This window comes from Dipodomys merriami, unplaced genomic scaffold, assembly GCF_024711535.1.
Source record: "Dipodomys merriami isolate MVZ:Mamm:240054 unplaced genomic scaffold, mDipMer1.0.p SCAF_68, whole genome shotgun sequence".
NCBI classification, from domain to species: domain Eukaryota; kingdom Metazoa; phylum Chordata; class Mammalia; order Rodentia; family Heteromyidae; genus Dipodomys; species Dipodomys merriami.
Window position 1 is genome coordinate 5,397,317 of NW_027206268.1, and position 16,512 is coordinate 5,413,828.

General features: G+C 48.9%; 1 protein-coding gene across 3 annotated transcripts in view; it reads right to left on the reverse strand.

Moving 5' to 3' along the window:
* Nucleotides 1-15,047, reverse strand: part of Tfdp2 (transcription factor Dp-2) — a 62,404-nt gene extending 47,357 nt beyond the window's left edge. For all 3 annotated transcript variants that reach the window (XM_070005552.1, XM_070005550.1, XM_070005549.1), the window contains exons 1-2: nucleotides 14,822-15,047; nucleotides 10,410-10,463 (exon numbers count right to left, since the gene is read on the reverse strand). The gene's annotated coding sequence lies outside the window, so the exon portion shown is untranslated. The remainder of the gene's footprint in view (nucleotides 1-10,409; nucleotides 10,464-14,821) is intronic.
* Between the last annotated feature and the right edge of the window lie 1,465 nt (nucleotides 15,048-16,512).

The following is a 16,512-nucleotide window of genomic DNA, read 5'->3' on the forward strand; positions in this document are numbered from 1 at the left end:
AGTAAGCCCCATGCGCTGATGCCTATTTATCCAGACCCAACCAGCACGCGCTTCGTCCTGCCACCGGCTCGCGTCCGTTAGTTAAAAAAATAAGTCCGATTTCTTCTTCCAGCTTCATGAGCCCATTATGGCAAGCTCAAAAAGTCAATCTTTTGACCTTACCATCTGCCGGGATCGGCTCATCAAGCTGCAGACAATGCAACTCCCCCAGATGGCCTCAAAATGCAAGTCCTATGCCAGGCCATGCACAGTGCAGGGGCTCTGGCCACAAAGCCCCTTAGAAGGGTATGCTAATAAAAGCCGAGAAGAAAGTAAAACTAATTACAGATAAACTTGCCAAATTAAGCAGTAGTATCACTTGAATCCGGGTTTGTAGACTTTCCAATACTGCCAAGAAAAGATGCTACTGAAATTAAAATTTCAGTGAAGATAGCAGACATTACTAATTCTTTATGCTCAGCATTGTTTGTAACACACACAAAACAAGAGCTGGGCATGTAGCTCGGTGGGGGAGCACTTCCCTCGCAATGTGGGGACATGCAGAGGACACAAAGTTCAGTCCCCAGCACCACCACACACACACACACAGTTCAGTCCCCAGCAACACACACACACACACACAGTTCAGTCCCCAGCAACACACACACACACACACACACACACACACACACACACACACACACACACACACACACACACACACACACACACACACACACACACACCACGAAACAAATAAAAGCCATTCTGGGAGCACAGCTCAATGCCAGAGTGAGTGTTCACATGTATAAGGCCCCAAGGTGCCCCTAACAGCAACGCCAAACTCCCCCAAAACAAAAACCAACCCAAGTATCAGCCAGTACACCCCAGCTGTCAGAGCTAAGCAAAAGAACAGTATTTTCTTTTCTTTTTTTTTTTGGGTCCGGTCATGGGGCCTGAACTCTGGGCCTGGGTGCTGTCCCTCAGCTCTTCAGCTCAAGGCTAGCGCTCTACCACTTGAGCCACAGCACCACTTCCGGCTTTTATTCTTTTTGCTTATGTGGTGCTGAGGAATCAAACCCAGGGCCTCATGCATGCAAGGCAAGCGCTCTACCACTGAGCCACCTTCCCAGCTTGTCCCTGAGCTGTTTTGCTCAAGGCTAGTGCTCTACCACTTGAGCCATAGCTCTCCTTCCAGCTTTTTTGGTGGTTAGTTGAAGGTAAGCGTTTCAGACTTTCTTGCCCCAGCTGGCTTCAAACCATGATCCTCAGAATCTCTGCCCCCTGACTAAGTAGGATTACAGCATGAACCACCAATGCCCAGCTCATCTGTACTTTTTCTGTAAGGTATTTTCAGTGTTCATACGGGACTGTAGTGGCAGGGCTGAGCTGCTGTTTCTCACCAGTGTATGGCTCAGTAGCCAAGTACTCACCCATGTGCTCAGGCCACAGGGCAGAGAGAAAAGTGGATGACGTCCCTTTTAGAAGGTTCGGTTGTCAGTTTCTGAGCTGGTTTGCTTTGAAGCTAACCTTCTTGTGTATCTGCAGCCATTGCCGGCTGTAGGGAGCTAATACACCTTCAGCTCATTGCTGGTTCACTCTCAGGGCACTAGCTCCCTTCTCACTTGTAACCACAGGGGCAGCCAGTGTCCATGCCTAGAGGATCCCTCGAATGCACTAGTGGGCAGGGCAAAGACAGCACTAAGTCCTGCACCGGCAGGGAGGACAGAGACGCCGAGGCACTCTCCCTGCCGCTCCTGGTGCTCTCAGTACCCGCCAAGTAGTGCACCTGCCTGTCAGGTGGCGGCTATGGAAGCCAAGCGGTTCAGTGTGGAAGTCACGCAGCTCAGCAGTTTCCTGGGCTTAAAGCCTCAGTCCCACCTGGCAGCAAACTCTCTGGGATCTGGTTCCAAGGCAGGGGGTTCAATGCGTTCAGACTCCATCCAGCAGTTCACCTTCCTTGAGAGGCTCTCAAGTACCAGATGAGCAAACATAAGGCTCTGAGTTCAAATCCCAGTAGCACCGAAAAAGGGCAGTATTCCCTTTTTTTTTTAATTTTATTTTGGGTCCGGTCGTGTGGCCTGATCTCTGAGCCTGGGCGCTGTCCCTCAGCTCTTCAGCTCAAGGCTAGCGCTCTACCACCTGAGCCACAGCGCCACTTCCAGCTTTTTTTCTTTTTGCTTATGTGGTGCTGAGGAATTGAACCCAGGGCCTCAGGCATGCAAGGCAAGCGCTCTACCACTGAGCCACCTTCCCAGCCCCGGCAGTATTCCCTTGTAGGAAACATGATCCTAAAAACTAGGTAAATAGGCTATTTACCATCAATGTTATCAGTAAACTATTTATTTCCAAAGTAATAGTATCACGTGACTAAAATTAAAACTACCTTGCATGTCTGTGAAGCTTTTCCATTTAGTCATTTTATCTATGTAATTTTTTCCCCCTTTCCAAGCTATTTACTCCAAGCTGAAAAGGGGTGGAGGTGGGGAGCCTGGTGGAGGAGCAGCTGGGACAGGACAAGAGCTAACCACAGCAGTAGCATGTCCAAGGGGTTTCTGCTACTTCACCCAAGCAGCTGCAGGGACGAGAACACCTGCTGGTTATTTGTCAGGATGCTATTCATTCACTGTGCAGACAAACCATTTTGGCGCCAGAATTCTAAGACTTCAATGGCTGCTTTACTAGCGGCTCTGGAGCTAGAGTAGACGAATTTCCCTGAACTCAACAGACAAAGCTACAAGCAGCCAGTGGGGGCTTAATGAAAGAGGCAGCCAAACACAGGGAGGGCAGCAGTATGATGAGACAGAACAGAAGGAGACGTGTGTGTGCCAGCTTTAAGCCATGGATATGCTGCAGCAGGGAGATCTGGGGGAGAATCACTCCAGTGAAAAAAGTCACAACTGCCAATGAGCAGCTGTTGGCAGTGAGTGACAAGAGGGTAAGGCTCATTTACTTAATCAACAAATATTTATTCAGTGCCTATCATTGCTTTACTAAACAAATATAACCCGGGTGCAGTGGCTCATGTCTACATTCGCAGCTACTCAGGAGGCAGAGTAGGAGGACTGTGGTTTGATGCCACATGAAAGAAGTTGGGGAGATCCCATCTCAATCATTAAGTTTAAAATGGTGGTCAGACCTGTAAGTTCTGCTGTCAAGAGGCAGAGGTGGGAGGAGCACGGTCCTTGGCTGACCCTGAGCAAAAATCCAAGTATCTACCTGAAAAAATACGCAGCCTGGGGCCCCTGCCTAGAAATTATGGAGCCCGAGTTCAAGCTCTATTTTACTACAAAAAAAAAAAAAAAAAAGAAAAAGTTTGCTAGCCTTTAATATAAAAGAAGACAAACAGATAGAGGATAACATGCTGTAATACTGCAATCCTGGGTAGAGATGCAAGGACACTGTAGAAGCCCCAGTCAGAGGGCAGGAAATCAAGTTGCCCCTTGAGAAAAATCATTCTGTCTTTTTGAGATGGAGGTCATTGTTATTCTTTCTGCTCCACAGTGAGAGACAGGGGTTTACCTTCAGAAGGCTTTCAGTGAGACAGGGGGCAGACAGGAGGTAGGACCATGTAGCTAACACAGACATGAGATGAAAATTTATTACATCAAATCGGCACCCAGAACAGTGCGATCAGGCGAAATATGGGCAGAGCCCTCTCTAGGGAGCCAACGGACGAAAAAAAGATCTGCATGCATCACCCAGGACAAAGACACAGCTAACAGCTCCCTATGGACCTCTGCAGTGGGCTTTTTATTGCCTTGCTTTTTAACCTCCACAGATGGCCAGCATTTACTGAACAACTGAAGAAAAACGGCAACATGAAATTAAGAGGCCAAATTAACAAAACAACAGCCACCAAAACTAATGAATACTGTACAAAACAACAGGGAGATACAGAGAAAGACAGAGGGGGAGAGGGAGGGAGGAGGAAGAAGGGAGGAAAAGAGTGACAGAGGAATGAAGTCAAGGAAGGAAAACAGAAGCACAGGACTGAGGGGGGAGCAAAAGAAGGTAAGACATCTTCCACAAAGTAGAAGAGAAAGTTAAACTAAAAGTTATTCTAGAAAGAAAAAAAGTAGCCAATGCCTATAATCCTAACTGCTAAGGAGGCTGAGATCTAAGGATCTAGATATGAGACTTATCTTCACTAAATTACAGGGAGGAAAAAAGTGGGAAGCTATATGTCTGCAATCCTGCCACTCAGGAGGCTGAGATCTTGAAGATCTTGGTTCAAAGCCAGCCTGGGCAGGAAAGTCTTTGAGACTCTTGTATCCAATTAACTGCCCCCCCAAATTCAGAAGTGCTGGTGGCTCACACTTGTAATCCTAGTCAGGAGGCTGAGATCTGAAGATTGTGGTTCAAAGCCAGCCCTGAGCAGAAAAGCCAGTGAGACTCTTATCTCTAATAAACTACTCAAAAAAAAAAAAAAAAAAAAAACTGAAGTGGTGCTGTGACTCAAGCAGTAGAGTGCTAGCCTTGAGCACAAAAAAGCTCAGCTTGACCTTGAGTTCAAGCCCCAGGACTGGTTAAAAAAAAAAAATTAAAAAGCTAGAAGCAGAGTTAGGGCTCAAGTGGTAGAGCATTATAGCCTTGAGCAAAAGAAGCTCAGACAGTGCCCAGGCCCAGAGTTGAAGCCCTAGGAGTGGCCAAAAAAAAAAAGCAAAAAGCAGGGAGTAGAGCTGTGGCTCAAGTGGTAGAGTGTTAGCCTTGAGCAAAAAAAAACAGGGACAGTATCCAGGCCCTGAGTTCAAGCTCCCAAGACTGGCAAAAAAAAAAAAAAAGAATAAAAAAGTGCACTGGTTCAAGCCTGTAATTCTGGCTAACTTGGAAGGTGGAGATCAAAGATTAAAGTTCCTGGATGGCCAAGGATGGATGTGCCTGCCATCCCAGGACCAGGGAAGCATAATGGCTAGTTATACTGGCCTAAGCCTGCCATCGCCCGGGACATGGGAAAGCACAAGTAGGAAGAAAGAAAAGTCAGACACCAGTGACTCATACCTGTAATCCTAGCCACTCCGAAGGCTGAGGTCTGAGAAGCCTAGTTCAAAGTCAGCCTGAGCAGGAAAATTCATGTCTCCTATTACCAATTCACCACCAAAATGCCACAAGTGGAGCTGTGGCTTAAGTGGTAGAGTACTCGCCTTAAGCAAAACAGCTAAGGTTACAGCGGCCATCCCAGGTGGACAAATCTGAAACTCATCTCCAATTAAACAGCAAAAACCCAGAAGTAGAGATATAAGATATGGCTTAGTGGAGCACCACTCTTGGGCCAAAAAAGGTAAGCAAGATTTCAAGGTTCTGAGTTCAAACCTCAGTACAGGCAACACACAGACACACACACACACACACACACACACACACACACACACACACACACAGACACACACACACACACCCCAGTATGTGAAATTAACCAGTTACAAAAAGACAAAAGACTGTATGATTCAACTTCCATATGGCAACAAGAGCAGTTTGAGAGACACAAAGTAGCAGGGTGGTCTCTAGGGCTGGGGAGGAGGAATGGGGAACAGTTGTGTAACTGGAACTGAGTTTCAGTCTTGCAAAATGAAAAGTGTTCTGGAGATGGATAGGGGCTGATGGTTGCACAATAGTGGGGATGCACTTCATAACACTAAACTTTGCACCTAAAGATAGTTAAAAGCAACTTTATGTTTCATGAATTTTATTATACTCAAAAAACTCTACAACATCTACGGAAGGCTGGGTATATATATAGAGCTCGGGTAGGGCACTTGCTGAACAGGCAGGAAGCACTGGGTTCCATCCCATGCACTTCAAAACCAAACTTGAGGGGCTGGGAAGGTGGCTCAGTGGTAGAGCGCTTGCCTTGTATGCATGAGGCCCTGGGTTCGATTCCTCAGCACAACATAAGCAAAAAGAAAAAAGCCGGAAGTGGTGCTGTGGCTCAAGTGGTAGAATGCTAGCCTTGAGCTGAGGGACAGCGCCCAGGCCCAGAGTTCAAGCCCTATGACTGGACCCCCCAAAAAATAATAAAATAAAATAAAAAATAAAATAAAATAAATAAAATAAAAACAAACTTGAGGGGAGAAAAAAGCAGGCAGAGGAACCGATTATCTGCAAAGGAATGACAATACCTTGCACAAGATTTCTCAACACCAGTAAAAATCAAAGTAAAGTCACAGCCTCAGGTGCTAAGGGAAACAGTACCAATTGAGAATACCAAACTGTCTTTCAAATATAAGGGTGAGGAAGTGGAGTGTGGCTCACAGGGGAGAGCGCTTGCTTGCTTGCTTACCAAGAACAGGCCTTGAGTCAAGAAGCCAAGCAAGAGCACAAGGTCTTGAGTTCAAGTGCCAGGATCAAGACCGAAACAACAACAACAACAACAACAACAAAATCTTGTCCTGGTGAACAAACCCAAATGGAGGGGCTGTCTGAAAATAACTCATCAGTATTCTTCACAAGCAAGGCCATGAACGACAGGTAAAACTCAGGCTATTGGACAGCAGAAAAGATGAAGAAGCAATGACTATCAAATACATGTGAGGTCTTCCCCACTACTGAGGGGAAAGTCTGATAAAATCCAAACAGGACCTGTAGCTTATTTAACAATACTGTACCGGTGTTCACAGAGCAGACTGATGCTGTGACTCCACGCCTGAGAAGATTCAATGGAAGGGAAGATCTGTTGGCTCCCACTGCAGAGGTGCTGGTCCATGCTTGGCAGCACATGGTGGTGTAGTGGCTTGGGAGGACGGCTGCTCAGCTCGGGGCAGGCTGGCAGGAGCAGAGGTGAGTGGGAGGCGCCTGCACTAGCTGCCTCTCTCCTGATTCCATCCAGGCCCCAGCTAGGGGACGGTGTTGCCCACTGTCAGAGCTAGCCTCCTCCTTTGTGAGTCCTCTTTTGCAAACATAGAACAGATATCCCAGACAGGAAGTCTGCTATTCTGGATGCTTCTCAATACAACTATATGGACAATCAAGGTTAACCATCACCTCATTGTCATGTACAGCTGAGCCGCTGGAATGTCTCAGAAATTGGGGCAAGGGACTCTGTTGTTAAGCTAACATCACAGAAGGGACTTAACCCAAAAGCGAGGCTCAAGGATGCATGTGGAACAGCCTGCCACTCCTAGGGCCAGGATGAACAAAATCTGAGATTAAATCAAACACTAGAGAAGCTGACCCAAGCCAGATGGTGGTAGCTCAAATTTGTAATCCTAGCAACTCAGAAGGCTGAGATCTGAGGATTGAGGTTTGAAACCAGCCAGGGCAGTAAGTCCAGGAGACTCTTTGTCTTTAATTAATCACCAAAAAGGTCAGATGTGGGGCTGTAGCTCAAGCGATAGAGCACAATCCTTGAGCACAAAAGCTCAGTGACAGCACCCATACCCTGAGTTCAAGCCCCAAGACCAGCAACACGCCCCCCCCAAAGTCATGACCACCTAACAGACCTGATAAACATCACATAAATGAGGTTGCTGCCAACATCACAAGGTATACTGTTTTTATAGTAGTTTATTTATTTACTTTGCTAGTCCTGGGGCTTGAACTCGGGGCCTGGGCACTGTCCCTGAGCTTCTTTTGCTCAAGGCTAGTACTCTACCACTTGAGCCACAGCTCCACTTTTGGCTTTTTCTGTGTATGTGGTACTGAGGAATCGAACCCAGGGCTTCATGCATGCTAGGCAAACACTCTACCACTAAGCCACACTCACAGCCCTACAGTAGTTTTTTGTGGTTTTTTTGGGGGGGTCCAGTCGTGGGGCCTGAACTCTGGGCCTGGGCGCTGTCCCTCAGCTCTTCAGCTCAAGGCTAGCGCTCTACCACTTGAGCCACAGCACCACTTCCGGTTTTTTTCTTTTTGCTTATGTGGTGCTGAGGAATCGAACACAGGGCCTCATGCATGCAAGGCAAGGGCTCAACCACTGAGCCACCTTCCCAGCCCTGTAGTTTTGTTTTGTTTTTTTGGGGCCTGAACTCTGGGCCTGAGCGCTGTCCCTCAGCTCTTCAGCTCAAGGCTAGCACTCTACCACTTGAGCCACAGTGCCACTTCTGGCTTTTTTCTTTTTGCTTATGTGGTGCTGAGGAATTGAACCCAGGGCCTCAGGCATGCAAGGCAAGAGCTCTACCACTGAGCCACCTTCCCAGCCCTGTAGTTTTGTTTTTTAAGTAAAAGAAATGCACGCTAAAATAATGATTGAAAGTGTAATACAGTAAATATGTAAACCAGTAACACAGTTGTTAATTATTACTATGGCATATTGCACTATATACAGGACATATGTCTGTGTTATATTTGTAGATAACTAGCAGTACAGTAGTGTTTGCATTAGTCACACACACATACCACCACCACCCTGCAACAACAGCTACAATGCACTGGGACAGGAACTGTTCAGCTCCCTTACAATCTACAGAAGCATGGTCAGAGATCAACTGATGAACCAGGGTGCATCAGCTGTAACCCTGTATGTGCTCTGTGGAGGCACTACTGGTACTGGGGAAATGGAATAAGAGACAGTACCCAGCTCTTTATACTACTTTTGTAACATTCCTCCAAGTCTAAAAATTGTTCAAAATACACAGCAACTATGTTGAAAATGAACTGTACAACCTGTAGGTGGAGATAGGAGGGAAAAACTGGGAAGGGGGAAAGGGTTGACATTGTCTAAAAAGAAATATAAGCTGGGAAGGTGGCTCAATGGTAGAGTAACTACCTAGCATGCATGAAGCCCTGGATTCGATTCCTCAGTACCACATACACAGAAAAAAGCCTGAAGTGGTGCTGTGGCTGAAGTGGTAAAATGCCAGCTTTGAGCACAAACAGGCTGAAGGATAGAGCCCAGGCCTTAAGTTCAAGCCCCAGAACTGGATAAATACATACATACATCCATACATACAGGTACTCTTTATCTCATTTATATAACTGAAACTCCTCTGTACATCACTTTTTAATAACAATTAAAAAAATTTTAGGGGGGCTGGGAAGTTGGCTCAGTGGTAGAGCACTTGCCTTGCATGCTCGAGGCCCTGGGTTCGATTCCTCAGCACCACATAAGAAAAAAAGCCGGAAGTGGCGCTGTGGCTCAAGTGGTAGAGTGCTAGCCTTGAGCTGAAGAGCTGAGGGACAGCGCCCAGGCCCAGAGTTCAGGCCCCACGACCGGACCCAAAAAAAAAAAAAAAAAAAATTTTAGGGGCTGGGAAGTTGGCTTAGTGGTAGAGTACTTGCCTAGGATGTATGAAGTCCTGCGTTCAAATTCTCAGTACCACATAAACAGAACAAAAGCCGACATGGGAAATTCTCATATACTATTTGTGTCAATAAAAATTTGTACAGTTTTTCTAAGGGGGGGAAAAAAAAGCCAGAAGTGGGGCTGTGGCTCAAGTGGTAGTGTGCTAGCCTTGGGCAAAGAAGCTCAGGGACGTGCCCAGGGCCTGAGTTCAAGCCCCAGGACTGACTGGCAAAAAGAAAAAAATTTTAAACAGCAATAAAGACCTTGGATTTGATAATTATAAAATTTTGAATTGTGCTGGTGCTAGTAGCTTAAGCCTGTAATCTTACCTACTCAAGAGGCTGAGATCTGAGGATCATCGTTTAAAGCCAGCCCAGGCAGGAAAGTCTGTGAGACTCTTCAATTAAACTAATCACAAAAAACCTGAAGTGGCACTGTGGCTCAAGTGGTAGAGCATTAGCCTTAAGCACAAAGAGGCTCAGGGATAGTGCCCAGGCATACAGGTCAAGCCCCAGGACTGGCAAAATAAAGTAAAATTGAGTTGTAACTAAAGAACTCCAAGTATAAGGCTAAAAATGGTTTTACCAGTCCATGCTCTCAGAAGTTGGTACAACAAGCCCAGGGTGCAGGGGTGGGATGGGGAGCAGCTCAAGGCCAGGAATGGACAGGATCCTGGTACTGATAGACAGGTACAATTCAACTGGAAATTTGCAGGTGCTGGAAGCATGGCTCAAGTGGTAGAGTGTTTGCTGTCAAGCAAGAGGTTGTTTATCCTGGCTTGACAATTTGACATTGGTCAAATTGTATAATTGTTGTATGTATATTACGGGTGCTTGAACTGGAGCTAGAACTCAGAGCTTCCTACTCTACCTTCCCTCTTTCACTCACAGCTGTCTCTCTACCACCTGAGCCACACCTCCAGTTCCTTGTTTTTTGAAACAAGGTTTCACTGTGTAACCAGGCTTCATGAGCACAAATCTCCATAAAAAACAAACTTGATATTAAATTAAGCAGCAGAGAAAAGGATGGGATTAACAGACTTGCTAAATATCAGGTTGTAAGAGGCTGAGAGCCAGTCTCAAAGGGTATATAGTTTTACAGTCTTTTTTTTAACATATATATAAAAGGAATACATTCTAAATGATTCAAAGTACAGTAAATTTATAAGCCAGAAACACAAAACAATGTAGATCTCTACACACATACATACCGAGATGGTGTAGAAGGTGTCATTCAGCAGCTATTCAGATGCTTCTACAGAGACCTAGAGTTAAAAGCAGAGAGAAAAAGTCCTTTAGTGCTGTGCTTTCCACACTACTGCTCTTATTTCTGAATGCAGCAAATTCTGATTACTCAACATCGTGTCCCCTGCTCCCAGGGGTATCATTAGCCACAGTGTTATTCCCTCAAGTGCAATGGTGTCTCTAGACAAGGAATCTGTGCTATGTGACAAACAACACACACTCCACTATTATTGCTACTGTTTGTCGATGGATGGATGGATGGATGTACTGGAGCTTATCAGGGCCTGTCACTATCCCTTAGCTTTTTTGGACAAGGCTGGTGTTCTACCACTTGAGCCACAGCTCCATTGCCAGTTTTTTTTTCTGGTTAATTGGAAATAAGAATCTCACCCCACTTTCCTGCTTGGGCTGACTTCAAACCTCGATCCTATGATTTCATCCTGAGTAGCTGGGATTACAAGTGAGTCACTGCAGCCCAGTTATTTATTATTTTTTGTCTTGAGGTTTGAACTCAGGGCCCGGGGTGCTGTCCCTGAGCTCTTCTGCTCAAGGCTCATGCATGGACTTTCTTGCCTGGGTGGCCTTTGAGCTTCTATCCTTAGATCTCAGCCTCCTGAGTAGCTAGGGTTACAGGCGTGAGCCACCAGGGCCCAGCTTGCTACTGAATTTTTATTCTTCCTATTACTGAAACTGTTCTTTCTTCAGTTTTAAGAATTCATATGAAGGGCTGGGAAGGTGGCTCAGTGGTACAACACTTGCCTTGCATGCATGAGGCCCTGGGTTCGATTCCTCAGCACCACATAAGCAAAAAGAAAAAAGCCGGAAGTGGCACTGTGGCTCAAGTGGTAGAGCGCTAGCCTTGAGCTGAAGAGCTGAGGGACAGTGCCCAGGCCCAGAGTTCAGGCACCACCACCAGACCAGCCAGAAAAAAAAAAAAAAAAAAAAAAGAATTCATATCAAACTGGGAGAGAGCAAGGGAAGGGATGACATTGTTCAAAAGGAAATGTACTTATTACCTGACTTATATAACTATAACCCCTTTGTATATCACCTTTATAATAACAATTGAAAATTAAAAAAGAATTCACATTACTTCATGATATTCATATCTCCTTTTAGCCTTGTTAAAATTTGAAAGTAGTAGCTGGGTGCTGATGGCTCATGCCTGTAATCCTACTCAGGAAGCTGAGATCTGAGGCTTGAGGTTCAAAGCCAGCCCGAGCAGGAAAGTCCGTGAAACTCTTATTTCCAATAAACCACCAGGAAACCGGAAGTGCTGTGGCTCAAGTGGTAGAGCGCTCACCTTAAGCTGAAGAGCTGAAGGACAGCACTCAGGCCCAGAGTTCAAGCCCCATGACCAACAAAAAAAATAATAAAGTTGAAAAATAAATAAAAATAAAAAATACATGTCTGTAATCCTAGCTTCTCAGGAGGCTGAGATTTGAGGCTGACAGTTCAAAGCCAGTCCAGGCAGGAAAGTCTGTGAGACTCTTATCTTCAATTAACCACCAGAAAGTGGCACTGTGGCACAAGCAGGAGAATGCTCACCTTGAGCTAAAGAGCTGAGGGACAGTACCTAGGCCCAGAGTTCAAGTCCCATGACTACCACCAAGAGCAAAGTTATGTGTCAATGCTAGGTCTACCCAGGAAAAATGGCCCCTTCTCCAAGCCTCCACCCAACATTCCCAACCCAGGTAACTGGTCCACCTGGGGACAGTGGAGAGTCCCTCAGGCTCAGAGGTCTTGGATGACCAGCTCCTCCCTTCCTCCCTCCAATATGTCAGCTTTTGCCTGGGGCAAAAGCCTTTCCCTTGTACCTAGCCCCTTTCCCCCTTAACCCTCCTTTTCCCTCTCCTTGCACTCCCAGCATGCCTCCATCTTGCCCAGGGGGGCAGTATGCTCTCCCCACAATAAATTCTTTTCTGCCTTTACTATATGGTGGTCTCCTTTCAGTTGAACCGTGCAAGTAGTTTTTATAAAGGAAGGAAGGTCAATAGGAAGCGATTATCGTGGTGCTATTAAAAAAAAAAAAAAAAAGGCCAGTGGAGGCAGTATATACCTACAATTCCATCACGGGAGAGACAGAAGCAGGAAGATCAAGTGATCCTGGTCAGACAAGCGCTGGTAGCTCATCCCTGTAATCCTAGCTAGAACTAGGATTAAAACTGATCCTCAGTTACTAAACTGACAAGGTTAAAAAAAAAAAAAAAAAGACTAGCCAGGCACTGGTGGCTCACCCTGTCATCCTAGCTACTCAGGAGGCTGAGATCTGAGAATCCTGGTTCAAAGCCAGCCCAGGCAGTAAAGCTGGTGAGACTCTTACCCCCAAAAAACCACCAGAAAACTAGAAATGGTGCTGTGGTAGAGCGCTAGACTTGAGCTGAAGAGCTCAGAGATAGCGCCCAGGCCGAGAGTTCAAGTCCCACAACTGGCCAAACAACAACAACAAAACCACCTAGATTTTTAGAAAGCAAATTAAATAAATTATATATTCCTTGTGAACTTAGAAATATAAATAAATATAAATTAAATTAAATTAGACAAATTTCTAATTGGCAAGCCAATTAGCATAATTTTATTTTTTTAAACCAGCTGAAAGATGCTTTCTAGCAGAGCAAAAGCTCTATCTATTAGCTCTGCCTACTCAACAGGGTAGAAAACAAATGGCCCAGAAAAAAAAAAAAACTAGGCTGTGGAAGTCACATGAAAAATCACAATCTGGGATGTGGGGGGTAGGGAAAGCATGAACTACTGACTTAGTAGAGAAAAACAGATAATAGACGAGGGGCCTGGGCCCTAAGACAGTACAGATGTTTCCAAGTATTCAGATCCAGATGCACAAGAGGCTGAGTTTTAAGATCCTGGTTTGAAGCCAGCCCAAGAAGGAAAATCCATGAGGCCCTCCTTATCTCAAATTCACCGCCAAAAAGCCCGAAGTGGAGCTGTGGCTCAAGCAGTGGAGCACCAGTATGGGGGGGGAGGGAGAAGCTAACCGGCGGTTCCCGGGCCCTGAGTTCAAGTCCCAGGTAAAAGGAAGTTGGAATGGTGAATTATTGGCAGGAAGGGGCCAGTTAACTGACTCAACAGAAAAGTGGAAAAACATCCGGGCCCGTGGAGAGCCCATCCATAGTAGTTAGTAATCAAATGAGGAATTCCTGCAGAGCATTTAATGGGCGGGGAGCAATTACTCCCAGGTGCATTCCACAGACCTGGAAAACGCCCTTCCCAACCCCGTTCCAGACGTCCAACTGAACCCACACGCCGCCTGGAATCATCCCGGTTCATCTTCGGGCAGACTGCGGGCCAGATTCGTTATTAGCCTCTGGGTGCCAAAGGCGATGCGGAACTTCCAAAGAAGGGTTCAGAAGCAGTGGGCAGGCGCCGGGGGCTCCCGCCTGGAACCCTGGCTGGCGGCTGGGATGCCACCATTACAGTTCGAGGCCAGCTTGAGCAGGAGAGTCCTCGAGACTCTCGCCTCCCATTGGCCACCACGAAGCCGGAAGCGGAGCCACGGTCAAGGCGGTGGAGCGCCAGCCTTGAGGAAAAAACCAAAGCAAAAGAACTCGGAGCCCGAGCTCCAGACCAGCACCCAACAGATCCTAACAGGAAGGCGCAGGAAGCGTCCCTTTTGGGGTGCACCCAAGGTTACGAGGTTCCCCCAGGGACTCGAACTCTAGGAAACACCTGGCGAGACAAACGTGGTGGCTCGCGGGTCGGAGAGGAGGAACCGGCCGGTGACTCGGGCCGCCACCGACAGCGGGCCTCGGGGGTCCCCCCCGTGGTCTCAGGGGTGTCCCCCCCCGTCAGGACGCGGGGTGTCAGTGGTGTCCCCCGGTCAGGAAGCGGGGTGTCAGGACGCGGGGTGTCAGGGGTGTCCCCCCCCGGTCAGGACGCGGGGTCTCAGGGGTGTCCCCCCCCCCGGTCAGGACGCGGGGTCTCAGGGGTGACCCCCCCCCGGTCAGGACGCAGGGACTCAGGGGTGACCCCCCCCCCGGTCAGGACGCGGGGTCTCAGGGGTGACCCCCCCCCGGTCAGGACGCGGGGTCTCAGGGGTGACCCCCCCCCGGTCAGGACGCGGGGTGTCAGGGGTGTCCCCCCCCCGGTCAGGACGCAGGGACTCAGGGGTGTCCCCCCCCGGTCAGGACGCGGGGTGTCAGGGGTGTCCCCCCCCCGGTCAGGACGCAGGGACTCAGGGGTGACCCCCCCCCGGTCAGGACGCAGGGACTCAGGGCGACCCCCGGACGCTCGGCCAGGAGCCCGCGGGTTACTCGGGCCTGGGCCGACGCGCCTCGCGGCGCCGGGCCTGGCTCGCCCGGACGCCCGCCCCCGGTGCTCAGGCCCCGGCCCCGGCCCGCCGCGCGCCCCCTCCCGGACTTACCGCGCTCCGACCGGCGGCCTCGCGCCGCGGCCCGGCCGCTTGCCCGGCGCCCGCGCTTGGCCGCAGGCTGGGACGGTGACCCGCGGAGGGCTGTGTGGGAGACCCGGGAGTCCGGCCGGGCCCTCAGCCTCTCCTCAGACTCCGGGGCGCGACGCCGCACCGCCCGCACCGCCCACACCGCAGCCGGTTCGGTCCGCTTTCACCACACGCGCGGCCGCCCCGCTTCCCTCGCGCAAGCTTTGGCGGCGGGGCAGCACGGTGCGCACTGATTGGTCCTCGGTGTGCGTGACGCCGGGAGACGCTGCCCACCGATTGGCTGGAGCGGCGGTGCGTGCAGGAGTAAACAAACCCCGCCCCCAAGGCTCCCAATGAAGGGAGGGCGCCGCGGAAGGAAAGGCGGGACCTCAGGCCCTCGGCCCCGCCTCCTTGACCCCGCCCCCCAGCCCAGCGACTGTGTTCCGGGCGGCGGGCGAGCGGGGCTGCAGCCCTGTCCGTCCTGCGCCTCGCCCTTCCCCCTCCGCCCTCCGCCCCCTCGAGGCCCCTGGCTCCTGGGCGCAAAAATCGCGGTTCGAAGCCACGCCCGGCAGCAGCGTCTGTGAGACTCGGATCTGCAGTTAACCGGCCCAGAAAGTGGTCGAGCGCCAGCCTGGAGTAGACCACTTAGGGGAACAAGATCCAGGCTCCGAGTTCAAGTCCCAGGCTGGGGGTGAGCACCTGCCCTCCGTGCCAGTTGAGGGTGCGGGCTTCAGCCTTAGCCGGGGTGGCTAGATGGCTGGGGACCAGCCGGGGTGACATCGGTGAGGAGTTGCTTCCTGTCCCCCAGGCATCTTGTTAGGGTATTACATTCCATTTCTTAAAGCCTGCTTGCCGTGGAAAAAAACCCCACAACCACACCCTGTCCTCAAGCCAGCCAGATGATTTTTAAATCCCCTCAGAATGACCCCACAATAACGCTAACAGAAGTAGGTACGTGAAACCCTTGAAGTAAGTGTGGACAAAGTGGGGTAGAGGAGCCCCAACTAGCCCAGTGTCTTTTGTTGTTGTCGTGTGTCAGCACTGGGACTTGAACTCAGGACCTGGGCGCTGTCCCTAAGCCTTTTGGCTCAAGGCTAGCGCTCCCCCAACGTGAGCCACAGCTTCACTTCTTAGCTTTATGATGGCTAATTGGAGGAGCGAGAGCCTCATGGACTTTCTTGCCTGGGTTGGCTCTGAACCTCAGTCCTCGGATGTTAGCCTCCTGAGAAGCTAGGATGACAGACATGAGCCACCAACACCTGGCTCAGGTTCTCTTTATATAGAAAGATGATTTTGGAATAAAGTTAAGGCCCTTAGAAATGCATGTATCTTGACACTGCTAGGATTTGAACTTGGGGTCCCTGTGCCTGCCCACAGCTTGACTTCCCTAATCTCTTAAGGTGAGAACTTGAAGAGAATATTAACTTGAACCACATGAAACTATTAGCAATGTTTGCATGACTTAGCTTAACTTGTAGGCGGTCACATGAGACTTTTGCTAGGCATATAGTAAATGTTCAATAAGTGATAGCATTATTCTATAATACCACTTTGGAAAAAAATATAATCCTAGCTACTCAGGAGGCTGAGATCTGAGGATCACAGTTAGAAGCCAACCCCAGGCAGAAAAGTCTGTGAGACTCATCTCCAATAAACTCAGAAGATAAACAACAAAA